This window comes from Coenobita brevimanus, chromosome 69, assembly GCF_032717465.1.
Source record: "Coenobita brevimanus isolate Jiangsu-jjx chromosome 69, ASM3271746v2, whole genome shotgun sequence".
Classification (NCBI taxonomy): domain Eukaryota; kingdom Metazoa; phylum Arthropoda; class Malacostraca; order Decapoda; family Coenobitidae; genus Coenobita; species Coenobita brevimanus.
Window position 1 is genome coordinate 3118275 of NC_137022.1, and position 15145 is coordinate 3133419.

A 15145-nucleotide genomic window follows, 5' to 3' on the forward strand; every position below is an offset into this window, starting at 1 on the left:
TAAGCAAAGAACATTTTGTATAACCTAAAAACAACTCTTCCACAGGTGTGTCCAGACTTCGTCCTGCTGCGTAGTGTTGTCCTTGGGTTAATCACATGGCACTGTGTACTACCAACTCCAGAGTGGGTAGGGGTTCATGTCCTGTCCTCCATCCTCACACACGTATGTCGTGGCAGCAGCCAGTCCACCCGAGGCATAGACTGAATCCATGCATCAGGTAGTGGACACATGGAGCTGGAGACTTTACTTAAGTTACTGGGAAGCAATTTTGTTTCCCTGAGAGACATGCTTCCCTTAGTAATACCTAAATAGATATACAGTAAACCTTTGATATCTCCAAGTTAGCAGGCTAGACTGATTTCACCTGCAAGATATACTGAGCCCAGTTGTATTACCTGTGTGTTGCTTTGTTGTTGCCTACCTCCAGCATGCTGCTGCATTAGTGCTCTGCTTTGTTAATGCATTTCATGAGTGGTAATTGACCAAAATGGACCTCAGCCCCACCACACCACCTCCCTGAAAGGGTCCTTGACTCAGGTCATGAAACTGACATGTCTTTCCATTCAAGAAAAACTCATTGCAATGTTTGCTGAAGTCATTGCCTGTGCCTCTTAAATAGATGTGTCGGGTAAGGGCAGAAAGTTATCCACTGTTGATAACCCAGCAAAGGACAGCCCTCAGAGATGCAGAGATATTGAAGATTTTACTGCACTGTACAGTATAGTTTTGAAAATGTGTATTGTGATGGAATGGGTATTGTAATTGTACAGCGGTATATATATTTAGTGCTGTGCCACTTAGTGTAGAGTCACCCATAGGGAGAAGGAAGAGGAAATATGAAGGAAAGAAAGACAGAAGAGGGAGTATACAGAAGCAATCTCAGATTTTTTATTCAAAATTGTCCAACTACTGTTCTGAAGCAGTTAGCTGGTTTTGGCATATGACAATGCTTTCAATCCATTGAAAACGTTACCTGTACCATGGCCACCTTTGTGTATGTGTGGATGCCTATGTCTGTGAAGTTTATTCGGGATTCCGAAGGCTTGAATAGTGCATGAATGAATGTTTGTGTTTCATTCATCTGGCCAGACTTTTTATTTATTCATTTATTTTTTACTCATCCCTTTCAGAAATGGGAAAGTGGTATAAATGATGATGATGCTAGCGATTCTTTGTGGCGTAATATGTGTGTACTAACAGGTTATCTGTGTGTGCTGATTGCTGAGCCTCTACTGATCATGCCAGTAGACATTGACAGTGGTCGCCTCTGTCAGGTCAAGGTGACGGTTGGGTTAGTCACATCATCATGCCACTTTCATATTCCTTCAATCCATGTTTCTGAATCCTTCATAACCTGTTATATTGTACTTTTCTTTTTCCCTATTTCTGGACCCTGCCTTACCCCCATTTGCTATGAGGACTGTCTGTATTTTCCTCTTGGCCAAAGTGCCTGGAACTGACAAAATTGGCAAATAATGTTGGTGCTGGTTAGTGTTTTGGTGATGAATTGGTTGTCTGGACAGGTTTACATTCTAGAAGTTAAAAAAAAAAAAAACATAGAGAGGAAACTGCAATTTATTTTTATGCCAAAACTTTTTCTCCCTCTTGATTTACCTCAAGTCTGAAGATTTTCATTGTAATAATTGAGTTTTTACGCAGTCATGTATGATTTTTTTGAGAAACACACACTAGGAGCAACCTTTGATGTTGTGCTGTCTGGAAAGTTGCCACACAAATGGTCTGCTGTATATAACATTCAAACTCCACTACCATTCCATCCAGATTTTTGAGGAGCATGTATCTTGGAGTAAAATACGAGTTGGTGGCGCCAACGCTGTTTCCTGAATTAAGTAAACTGTCCATATTGACCCTGGAAGCAGACACCCCCGACCACTGCTACTGGCCTGTCACCTTCGCTTGAGGCCATGCCAGCTGGGACGTCCTGGCTTGGCTACTGAGATCTGGGGCAGGTGCAGCGGTTAAACTTTGAGATGGCCGCCACCCCAATACCAGAACCACCACCCCTCACTCAGATGGTGCTGCTACTCACCTGCCAGCACCTTTATTTACAACTGATCCATCTGCTCGTTGGACTATTAAGGTATGTTGGTTGGTAAACTGTGGCAGATGCATTTGGTCTTCCCACAGAGGTTGTCTCTTGCATATTCAGTCTGTTCAGTTTGTCATCCGTTTCCTATCCTTGTGTGAAAATCTCTGATATACTTGTATGCAAACTTTATAATTAATCATGGTGTTCATTCATTTTAGTAATTTTGGTGTTCATTCATTTAGTAATTTTGGTGTTCGTTCATTTTAATAATGTTGCTCTTCATTCATTAAATCTTGGTGTTCATTTTTTTTTTTTTTTCCTAACATGAAAATACATACTTGTATGCATCACTACATAATGTGGTGAAAGTTTTTGGGTTATCAGCTAGAGCCAGGATTCTGGGGGTTTGAATGATGAGTGAATGGAAGTGTGGCCCATTGGAATGGGAAAACTTGGGCTGTCAGGACATTGTTACTCCTCACCCTGCCGTATGGTGGGAAAGGAGGTCCAGATGATGATGATGATGCATCACTTGACCTTTTCTTTGGCACTTCTGTTTACTTATTTAACTAGATGGGTGAAAAACAGTTGGGATGAATTGATGTAGATATTTATTTATTTGTCATACACTGTATCTTGGCCAACACTTTCAGAGCTGTGTACTTAGTGAGGTCAGTGGCTGCTCTGTTAAGCTGGTGCATGTGTTAGTTGGTGGAACATCACCCTCATCGTCAGTAGCATCAACCAGTACATCATCCTCATCATCAACCAAACCATTTTCAGCATCGTCCAGGTCACTGGGGTCATCTGAAGGCTGCAGCAATGAGAGGAGAGAAGAGGACAGTGAAAATGGGTTCACTCCAGCACTTATGACAATAATTGATTACAAGTACCTGTCTGTTGGAATGCCCCAGGCCGTATCCAACTGGTTGGCAGCACTGCAGGTAATATTTATTATATTTTGTCAGTGTAATGCACAAATCCTGCACCAGCACCACACAACACATGTCGTGTCCTGAAGCACATCTGAAATGTGAATCCAGCGAACTGTGGGCTGAAGCTGCCCTCCTCCTGCAGTTCACCATCCACTTTTCTGGGGATAGGGAGGGAGCTGAGGAATGTTTGTCAGATCTGGCAGTGGAGCCGACCAGTACACCACATGAAGGCATCCCTCTTTATATACTTTACTACAGTACACCACATGAAGGCATCCCTCTTTATATACTTTACTAAGCTTACGTTGTTTGTACAATGGCCTGTGTAATACATCTGTCTTCACTCAATGTTAATAGATAATTCATAATGAAGTCATTTAGATGGAATATCAAAGTAATTAAAACTAAGCCATTTTTGTTAATAGTAAACTTATGGACGCTTATTCATGCTATTATTTGGGTAGGGACCATTATAAATACTTGCCAGTGTATCACCTCAGACATTACAACAATTTGGACAAGATTAAGATAAGTATCCTGGAGTTTGGTAACATGTTAGGAATAATTGTCTGTGAACTGGTGGGTTAATCAAGGACATAAATTACTAGCCATGAGGGGAGGATGAAGAACAAGAAACTGTGCATGAGGTGGAGGGGGAGACCAGGGATAAGATGAGAGGATGAACTGTAAAGATAAATGAGACGAGGATATGAGTTGGAGGGAGGGCATCCAGAGGGCAGCCAAAGGACAGGGCAATGTGGAAGCAGTTTGTGTCTGGTCACCCCATACAGGATTAAGGCTTCTGGCAATAGTAAGTTAAATTATTCCTATGTATTGCCTGCAGCCTAAAACCTAAAAAGGTTACATCACATGTGTTTACGATTGTTGTATGCAATCAACAGTCAGAGTCAGGAGTTTGAGGATGTGGTTTCAGTTCCAATAGATTATCTTGGGATCTTTATGCACCCATTACAATACATAATATGCGCTATTATAGGTCACCAGAATCGAAAAGAGTGTACTGAGATGGTATGGTCATGTGGAGAGAATGGATAACAATAGAGTTGTGAAAAAGGTATATCTGAGTGAATTTGAAGGAGGGAGGAGATGAGGTAGGCCAAGGAGAAGGTGGAGAGATATGGTGGATGAGTGTGTGAGGAAGAGAAGTTTGGAAGTCAGTGAGGCTAGGGGACTGACAAGAGATAGAGCTGGCTAGATGAATGTTGTGAGAAGTGCATGATCAGGGATTTGGCACTCCTTTTTAATGTGATTGACTCTATTGATACGTTTATGTGAAGCTGCAGAACGTGATGAATGTTTTTGGCATATCAGATAGAGCCAGGATTCCGGGGGCTTGAATGGTGAGTGAATGGAAATGTAGCCCATTGTACTGAGCAAATTTGGGTTGTCTGGACGTTGCTACTCCTCACCCTGCCCTAGGGTGGGAAAGGAGGTCTGGATGATGATGATGATGATGATAGGTCATATGTTAATTTTGTTTGTGTTTTAGGTATAACTTATTTTTGTTAAAAACTGCCTATATATAGCATTATAGGTGTAAGTTGGTGGTGGTTAAACACTCAGTCCCCATTTTGCACACAGGTTATGTACTCTTTTATACGAACAGATTTCCGTAAACTTAACTACTGGTAACATCGAGTCTTTTTGTATTAGGGTTTAATATGAGTAACCGCAATGTCATTTTGAGTAATGCATGTGTAGATGGTAGACAGAAAGTTGAGTGGTACCTTTAATACTTTATAAGTGTATGTGTTACAGAAGGAGTTAAGTGCCAAAGGGAAAATGGTCAATCAGGTTGTACTTATAAGATGGAACTATTACTTCAGATAGTTAGTTGATGTGTCATGGCTGTGGCATATGTCACTGGGTATGCTGTTTGATCGTTATATTCTCTCTCTGTGGTGGGGAGGAAGGGGGATCCTACCTCATCCCTTTTCTTTGGTAGGAATTAGGGGAGGAATATTGGGATTCTGGGTATCAAGGGGCAGTTCTAGAGGTGTGTCTGACCTCTCCAGTTTGTTATTTTTACCCAAGCAGAATAAAATTGTCAGTATATAATAGGATTATACAGTACTGAAAATCAGTGTAATTGCAGAGAAGGAGTTAAAGTGATTTGTTATCCCACAGGGCATTCGGCAAGTATCAGATCTGAGCCAGCGAGCAGGATTGTTAGTTGGGCAGGTGAAACTGATCAGCCGAGCCGGCCACTTCCTCCACCCTGTCACCCTTCATCCCCTGGCCTGCCCATCATCCACTGTGGAGGGGCAGCAGCAACACACAAGGACTCTAGTGTCGCCCAGACAAGCGCTGTCTGTTAGTAAATGCCTCCAGTCACTCACCAATACCTGGATGATGCAAGGTTAGTCCTATGTGCCAGTGTTTGCAGTTACCTTTGTCTGTATGTGTCCAGCTGTGCATTTATCACGAGGTAACGAAACTCCACTGATATCTGGATGATTCATAGTCATGTGGATTTATATTACTGACAAAATAATCTGGCATGTCATTTTTGGCATAGTTTTTACTATTAGTGGTTGGTGGGGGCACTTACCATCCACTTCCTGGATATAGTGCTTTCTAGGGTGCCTGCCCTTTCCTCTCTTCCTTCTTTCCATCCTTTCTCTTTGTCTTTCTTTCCTTCTTTCTTTCTTCTTCCTTGTCTGCAAGTGACCCTACACTGAGTGACAAGCCAAATGGTTTCCTGTACACCAGGAAACCATTTACTATGCTGAGTGGTAACTATATAACCAAATTATGGTGCCTGGTGGTTTAGTGGGCAATTAAGGCGCTCCAGTCGGATTGAGCTGGTACAGGATTATATCAAAGGGTTGGTTGGGGTTTATTGCTCCTGTAATGCCGCTCTGGGATGAGTGGGGCTGGCCACTCTCATCATAAATGTCAGGACCAGCTTGCCTAGCCCCAGGCTCCCACACTCATGGGGCAACACTGGATTAGATGATTTCCCCCCCCCCCCAGCCAAGATTTCAAGAGACGTAACTGGAGGAGTTAAATATGGCTTTCAGACATGTCATCACTACTGTAGAGGCTCATAAAATGCTGAAGTAAATATTCAGGCAATAGTGAGCCTATATTTAAAGAAACTACTGAAGTTTAACCTTTTGTGCTCTGGACCCATTGAACCTTCCAGTGTGATATTTTATTTTTAAAATTCATTCTTCTAACAATTTTAATGAACTGTGACGAACCACCTACAGCCAAGATGCTAGTATATTCTCTTAAAAAAATACAGGAAATTTAAATTGTCTCTGGATGATGGTTTGTGATTTGGACCTAAACCTTTCAGTATGGCAATGGTGTATTCTTTATTTTTAAAATTTCTTCTGACAATTTTATTGAACTGAGACAAACTTCTTTTAGCCAAGATGCTGCTAGTACTCGCTTCAAAGTAAATTACAGTTAATGTTGTCTGTAGATAAAGAAAATGAATATTTTAAAGACATCATATTGAAAGGGTCAGGTATAATATTTTATTTGTACCCACATAATGAACAATTTTTTTCAACTGATCTTAGGATTTAAACTTCTTTACTGGTAACTTTTCAGTAAACAGTTGTCAGTACTCTTCCTCCCTGTGCCAGCATCTTCCTCCTCCTCCTCCTCTCTCTCTCTTCCCTCAGTGATAGTAATTTCCTTCTTCCTTCCTTCTCTTTCAGTGCCAGCCCCTTTCTCCCCCCCCCCACCACCCTCTATCTGTCAGAGACTTATTCTCCCCCCCCCCCTCTCTCTCTCACTTGCAGCCTTCTCCTCCTCCCCCTCCTTTCTCAGTGGACTTCCCTTACTCCTCACTCCTCATTTCCTAGTGCACTTCCCTTGCACTGTGCCCCTTCCTCAGTGCACTTCCCTTACTCCTCACTCCCTCCTTTCTCAGTGCCCTTCCCTTACACCTCATGCTCCCTCCCCCCCTCTTACTTGCAGCCTCCTACTCCTCCTTCCCCTTATTTCATAGTGCCCATCTCTCTCTCTCTCTGCCAACTCCTTATTCCTCGTCCTTTCCATCTCAACGCCAGCCCCTTCCTCCTCCTCGTCCTCTCCTTTTCATCTCTTGTGTCAGCCTTTTCCTCCTCAGTTCTGTGTGTGTGTCATTTCATTTCAGTACTCCTCCTCCTTTCTTTCTATGACATTGCCAGCCCCTTCTTCCTCCATTCTCCTCTCTCAATGCCGGCTACCCCCCCTCCTTTTCTCATAGTGCCAGCCTCTTCCTCCACTTTCTTGTTATCTTCTCTCTCAGTTCCTGCCTCCTCCTCCACCCTCACTGCCATTTCCCTTATTCAAGAAAGAGCACCTGGTCACTTGCCTTGTAATCCAGCTTGGACTAAGGTGTGTAGACCCAGGCACCTGTCCTCCTCATGGGACACTGAAGGGTTGTATAATGGTTGGAGGAGTGGTTTTTAACAATTTTATTATTATTTTTAACCAATTTTGTTCTGATCCCATTCACAACAGAGGTGCGAGGACAAGCGATCAGCTACATTAAGGGTGAGAGGGACTGCCAGTTGACACCCAAGTGTGCCTTCATACTCACCCTTCTTGATGCCCAAGGTAATTAATGTATTGAAGGCTACAGTTGTTTTTAAGTAAAATACATTTTATGTCCACTTGATTAAAAATTATCTTATTCCCTCTTTATCATTTGTCTGGTCTGTGAAAGTTATAACATTGGTGATAATGGTGGTTGTATTTATCATAAAGTAATTATAATATAACAGCGGAAGGTGGTAGTGCAGTCATACTGTCCCCCTTTCCCCTTTTTCTCTGTCCCCACCCCTTCCCCCTCCTCCCACTTGATAGTGACCCCCTCTCTTGCCTCACACAGTGTAGTGCCTCCCCCCTCCTCTCTGGTTTGCTTGATGTATTCCCCCCTCCCACTTCTCTGCTTGATGTAATCCCTATCTCCCCCTCTCCTTGATGTTGTCCCCATCCTCACCCCCCCTCTGCTTGTAGTCCTCATACCCTTCTGTCGCCTTGATGTAGTCTCTCTCTGTATCTCATGTAGTCCCCCTGAGTGACAAGTGAAATGGTTTCCTATATGCCATGTCATTTGCTATGCTGGGTGGTGGTTTAGTGGGCTAAGTTGCTCCAGCTGGATGGAGACTGTAAGGGCTTCATCTGAGGGGTGGGCAAGTGAGGCTGGTAACCCGTTGCTAGCTCCAGCTCTGTGTTTACTAGGGCACAAAATAGGATTAGATGTTGTTGTATTAGCTCGTAGGTCCATATTTTCATCACTCAAGGAAGCTGCCTAGCATCTTTTCCTTGGCTAATTATTTTTGGACAGGGCTGCTTACTGTCAGTTTGTATGTCGTTTATGCTGATATGGAGATATTGTAATGATTTAAATTACACAAGAAGATAGCTAGGGGTAGTAAGCAGAACAATCACTTAGGAGAGATATTGAGAGTTTAACTGATGAGAGTATGGGCCTTAGTCACCCCCTTCCTCCCCCAATCCTACCATTCACCCAACAATTTTTTTTTATTTATTTATTTATTTATTTTTTTAAGATAGGATTGAGATGATTACTATTCCCCCCCCCCATCCTTATTACCTGGACATGCTGGTAGGTGGGGTGCTCACCATCCACTCACTCAGTGTAGTGCTGTTTTGGGTGTCTGCCCTTTCCCCTCTTCCTTCCTTTGTCTTGTCTTTCTTTCCTTTATTCTTTCCTCTTTCTTCTGCCTGTGGGTCACTTTACACTGAGTGACAAGCCAAATGGTTTCCTGTACACCAGGAAACCATTTTTTATGCTGGGTGATAACCATATAACCAAATTATGGCACCTCGTGGTTTAGCAGGTAATTCAGGTGCTCCAATTGGATTGAGCTTGTGTAGGTTTATATCTAAGGGGTGGTTGTGGTTGATTGCTCATGTAATGCCCCTCAGGGATGGGTGAGGCTGGTCACTCTCATCTTAAATGTCAGGACCAAGTTGCCTAGCCCCGGGCTTCTACATTCCTCATGAGGCAACATAGGGTTGGATGATGGATGGATGGATTGCCCTAACTCCACTAAAAGATCGGGTTAGGTAGGATCCAGAAACAAAAAGCATATAAGGATTTTGTTATTTTGTTGTATCAATATGCTGTTGAAAGATGCCTTCATGCAGTGGCACTGATAGAACCATATACCTAGTCTTGTTATCCCCTGAAAGGAGAATTGACTGCAAAATAAGAGCTTGTAGTAGAGTGAGAGCAGTGCGAGTATAAGTGGTTGGGGAATGGCTGGGAGAAGAAGAGATGAGAGGAGGGAGGAAGAGATCAGTAGGGCGGAAGTAGTGGAAGCGATGAAGAAGATTAAGTTGGGAAAGGCCCCAGGAATTGATGGAGTGTGTGGTGAAATGCTTAGGTATGTGGGTGAGATTGTTGTGGAGTGGATATGGAAGTTGTGTAGATTGGCGTGGGAAGAGGGAAGGGTTCCAGAGGACTGGAAGTCAGGTATAATTGTTCCTTTATACAAAGGAAAAGGGGAGAGAGAAGTATGTGGTAACCATAGGGGTATTTGCCTTCTTAGTGTGACTGGTAAAATATATGGTAGAATACTCATTGATAGGGTTAGGCATATGACAGAGGAGCTAGTTGGAGAAGAACAAGAGGGATTTAGGAAGGGAAAAGGGTGTGTAGATCAGATATTTGTTCTAAGATGTTAGTGGAGAAGTATCTAGAGAAGGGAAGGAAAGTGTATGCTGCCTTCATGGACTTGGAGAAAGCTTGTGACAGAATAGATAGGCAAGGTATGTGGAAGGTATTAAGAATATATGGAGTGGAGGGGAAATTGTTGAGTGCTGTGAAGAGTATGTACGAGGGAGCTAGGGCTACGGTGCGAGTGGATGGTGAGCTGAGTGAGTTCTTTGATCTCAATGTGGGACTGAAACAGGGTTGTGTGATGTCTCCATGGCTGTTTAATATATACATGGATGGGGTTGTAAAGGAGGTGCAGGGTAGGGCAGTGGATGTGGGGGTGGCTTTAATGAATGAGGGTGAGATTTGGAAGCTTCCGGTGTTGTTGTTTGCTGATGATACAGTACTGTTGAGTGAAGATGAATGGGAGTTGCAAGGTTTGGTGAATGAATTTGGGAGAGTGTGTAGGAGGAGGAATCTGAAAGTTAATGTAAACAAAAGTAAAGTTATGGTGTTTGAGAGGAATGAAGTCACAGAGTGTGCAGTGAGGTTGGATGGTGAGGATATGGAGAATGTGAGTTCATTCAAGTACTTGGGTAGTGTGATGAGTAGGATGGAACTTTGGGGGATGAAGTGCGTGAAAGGGTACAGCAGGGAGGGAAGGTTGTTGGTACACTGAAAGCAATGATGAGAAATAGGGAGGTGAGTATGGAAGTTAAGAAGTCACCGCATGATAGTATTGTGATCCCTACCCTGACGTATGGAAGCGAGGCATAGACCTTGCAAGAGGGGAACAAGTCAAGAGTGAGAGCAGTGGAAATGAGTTACTTGAGAGGAGCATGTGGAGTGACATGGAGGGACAGGTTGACGAATGAAGAAGTGAAGGAACGTTGTGGGGTGGATGTGGATGTGGTTGAGAAGATTAGGAGAAATACACTGAGGTGGTTTGGACATGTGAAGAGAATGGAGAATGAAAGACTGACTAAGAGGGTGTATGTAGGTGAGGTGGAGGGAGGGAGAGGGAGAGGTAGACCGAGGATGAGGTGGAGGGATGGAGTTGAGAGGTATATGAGGGAGGGGGGGGTGAGTTGGGGGGAGGGTAGTCAAATGGTGGGTGACAGAGCGACTTGGAGGCGTTTTGTCTGCGGCCACCCTTTGCGGGATTAGGGCGTCAGGCTATAGATAGATAGATAGATAGATAGTTCACTGGTTCACCTTCAGAGGAGTCTGGGGCTACAGCAGCAGGAAAAACATCATATTAATAAAGATGATGAGTATGATGGCAATATTTATTATTATGCTGATAATCAGTTATTTATGATCATCAGCACAATAAGAAATATTACCATCATATTGATCTTTATCCATATGATGTTTTTCCTGTTGTACTATAACATTAGGGCCCATATTGTAATCAGTTAACTTCCTAATATCTCTTCCTATGCAGTTATTATGCTTATTACTCTCTTAACACAGTTTCTCTCTCCCTACCAGCCTGCAGCAATCCACTCTCCCTGTTGTCCAAGCTCCCCAACTCACTGCTTCCAACATCCGTCATATCATCACCTGCTAAAGTTTTATTTATTGACCATAGGTAGAAGGTGGTCATGCATATACTGTAGGTGTGTTTTGTACATATAAATGGTTGTACATTAATTGAACTGGACTAAGCTGATTATGTACAGGACATTTTTACGTTGAAGGTTATGTATTTGGGGGGACTATCATTGCTATTTTTTTTTTTTTTTTTTTTATACCCAGGTTAGAGCTGTAATACATATATAAAGACAGACTTGTGCTTAATGCTCAGCATGTTTCTTAGACACAGACTGAGTAGAGCTGTATCAGTGGATCTTTTTCTGAATGCTCCATTATGTAAATTTCTGTTACCCTTTGCATCAGGAGGACAATTTTCTAAAGCTGTTACTAGTAGTTAATTCATACTAAGTCATTGGTGTGTCCTGACAAAAAATTTAAGTAGCTTTTAACCACTTCACATTGGATTCTTACCAAGGCCATTCAGTATGGGGCATAAAATGTTTGCTTTCAGAGACAACACTGCAAAAGCTAGTCAGTTTGCCATTAGTTTCTTGTGATGGCCTGAATAAGTTAATGTAATACAGATCCACAAAGACTTGAAGAATGTCAGAATAATAGTTTGTCTCAATGCACAACTAATATTACTATACATTTTTTACTCTAACTTGGCCTAAAATTAACATCTTTTCCATTATCACTATACAGTAGTTGTAACAAGAGATTGCCTAGAAAATTGTGCTGATCATGAGGAAGTGCTGTGAAAATGATGTGTAGTTGGCACTGAATGAGAAGTTGAGCTACAAAATTATGAAAACTGGGCCAAGTTAAGGTGAAGAGAGTATAACCATGTACCATATTATGTACAGTAAGTGAATGTTATTTTGTAAAAATAAACTCTTGTATGTACATTTTTAAAAACTTGTTTCAGTTGCCTGACTATACCCATTTTACCCTAACTTGGTCCAAATTACTTTCAGTCTTCTGTTCTTGTGCTAAATATGTACTGTTTGGAGCACAGCCGTATGTGATGTTGGTATTGTCAATCAGTTATAAAACTGTTCCGTATCACTGTATAATGTAAGTATTAGTGTATAATGTAGCACTAAACTTGTCACTACTCATGGTGGCTGCCAAATAATAATAACGAACGAAAACGAATAATAACAGCATATGGAAAGACTTCAAAACTTAGATTTTATACAAAAATATATATATTTTTTTGAGGCCAAATAATTATATTGCAGTGGCATCTTTAGTATTACATATTATTGATACAGTATATGACTACCCCACACTGCTTAGACCTATACACTATGTTAAAAGTTTACCCCTTACGCCTTATGCAGGAGAGAGAGGCAAGGTAAACAGAAGGGGAGATAGGATGTGTGTGTGTGTGTGTGTGAGAGAGAGAGAGGAGAGAGAAAAGTACAAATAACAAGGGGAAATGGGATGTGTGTGTTTGTGTATGTGAGAGAGAGAGACAGTAAGGGGGAGACGTATGATAGAGGGATGAGAGTTAACGAGGGGCTGTATAATAACAGGAGAGAGAGGGAGAAGGGGGAGTTGAATGGTGCATATAATGAGAAATGGGATTGTGTGTGTGTGTGTGTGTGCGTTAAGGGGGAGATGTGTGATAAAGGAATATGAGAGAGGGGGGGGGTTACATATAAGGGGAGATGGGATGTTAGAGAGGAAAGGGTATGTATAAGGGGTGGGGAAATAGGGTGAGAGAGAGAAAGGGTACATATAAGGGGGGAGAGGGGGGTACATATAAGGGAAGAGAGAGAGTATTAAGGCGGAGACAGGTGTGATAAGGGGAGATGGGCTGTCAGAGGGAGAGTGTTACCGGTGGGGGGGGGGATTCTTTCCTCGATTTAAGGCCCAGAAAAAATACAAAATGCTTTCCGTGCACTCATCCACGCTATATAAATATATAATACTGGATGGTTTAGTAATAGCAGTAGTAGTAGTAGTAGTAGTGGTGTTGGTGATGGTAGTAGCAGTAGTAGTAGTTCATCTGAAATGTGAACCCAGTGGACTGCCGGTTGGAATGATTGTGTAATGCTGATTACTATAGTCCCACCAATCACCAGTAATTTATCACTAAATTGTCTCAGATTTCCTCTCCATATCCCATACCCCCGTCATCCTCCTCATTACCCTGCCCGCTCCCAGCCATTGCGTCTTCCCTTTATCATTATCGAGATTGGCTAGAAAAATAAGTTACACAATTTCAGCCTGCAGTCCACTGGGTTCACATTTCAAATGAACTTGTGACTAGAACTCTTACTACTACCACCACTAAAACCATCCAGTCTGATATTTTGATATGGTGTGGCTGAGTCCAGAGAGCACTTTAACCTTTTTTTCTGGGTTATGAATTGTGAGAAGAACCCCCCCCCCCCGACTCTCTCCATTAACATTTTTCCTCCTTCATTATTTACATCCTTTTTCATTGCCATGAGCCTCATATACAATGTAACTTGAATCTCAAACGTAACGTGTTGAACACTGGAGTACAAAATAAAATGCTGGAAATACTACCTACCCTGTTTCCTGTAACCTCTATACTCTATAGTACTGTAGTGTAGAAACAATACTTACCAGGCCCGTGGATGAACAGGGGGGTAATGAGGCCTTGATGTTCACCAGTGGTAAAATTAGTTTACATATTTTCTACCAGATGGCAGCACTGGTAAAATTAGTTCACATATTTGCCAACAGATGGCAGCACCGTCGAATCCAACAGGCGACGGTGGCGCCATCTACCAGGCTAAAAATCAGAGGGGGCCATCAATAGGGAATCATAAGGCCCGGGTGTTCAGCAGTGGTACAAGCTTCCAATTTTTCCCACCAGATGGCAGCACCAGTCTTCTCAGGAACAGGAAAACATAAGACCCCTTCCCTGTGCAACCAAAAATAGTTCAAAGGATGACCAATAGATGGCAGCACTAACAATGTCTTGTGCTGCCATCTATTGGTCATTCTTTGAACTATTTTTGGTTGCACAGGGAAGGGGTCTTATGTTTTCCTGTTCCTGAGAAGACTGGTGCTGCCATCTGGTGGGGAAAACTGGAAGCTTCTACCACTGATGAACTCCCGGGTCTTATGATTCCCTATTGCTACATCCCGGAGCTCGCCAAATTTGTTTTCATTGTCCAGTATTTGGGAATCAAAACACACAGACGACGATTTTATTTGCCTGGAGGAGATTATTCCTAACTTGGCCAGCACTACGTAAAATCACCTGGAAAATCAAGAATAGGTTAGTTATCGGACTGTAGGGTTTAAATCTGTGGACGAGAAGGCTGGCACTGAGGAAGGGGAGGAGGATGAGAAGAGGGGTACGGGGAGGAGGATGAGAAGAGGGGTACGGGGAGGAGGACGAGGAGGTGGGGACGATGAGGAGGAAGATGAAAAGGAGGAGGAAGGGGAAGGAGGAGGACAAGGAGACTAGGAGGAGAAGGAGGATGGGACGACGAGGAGAAGGGGAAAGGAGGAGGAAGGAGATGAGAAGAGGGGGAGATGAGGAGTAGGAAGAGGGGGGATGAGGAGGAGGAGGAGGAAGGGGGATGAGGAAGAGGGAGGGGACAAGAGGGCGGAAGGGGAAGGAGGAGTGGGGATAAGGAGGAGGGGTCAAGGATGAGAAGGGGGGGACGAGGGGGCGGAGGAGGGGGAAGAAGGGGATGAGAAGAAGGGGATATGAGGAGGAGGAGGGGGTATGGGGGGAAGGAGGATGGGGGGGACGAGGAGGAAAGGGGAATGATGGGGCAGAGGATGGGGGATGATAAGGAGGGATGATGATGATGAGGAGGCAGACGAGCAGAAAAAGAAGTTGCCACCGAGGAAGGAGGAACACAAGATTGGCACTGAGGGATAGGAGGTGAAGGAAGCCGACACTGAGGGAGGGGGGGAGTTTGGCACTGAGCTGGGAGGTGGAGGAGGAGGAGGAGGTTGGCACTGAAGAGG

At 43.2% G+C, this 15145-nt stretch overlaps 1 long non-coding RNA gene across 1 annotated transcript; it reads left to right on the forward strand.

Moving 5' to 3' along the window:
• Window positions 1-5344: 5344 nt before the first annotated feature.
• Window positions 5345-11269, forward strand: LOC145405991 (uncharacterized). Its single transcript, XR_013898493.1, has 3 exons — window positions 5345-5365; window positions 7471-7566; window positions 11132-11269. It is a non-coding gene; the product is annotated as an uncharacterized LOC145405991 (long non-coding RNA).
• The last annotated feature ends 3876 nt before the right edge of the window (window positions 11270-15145 follow it).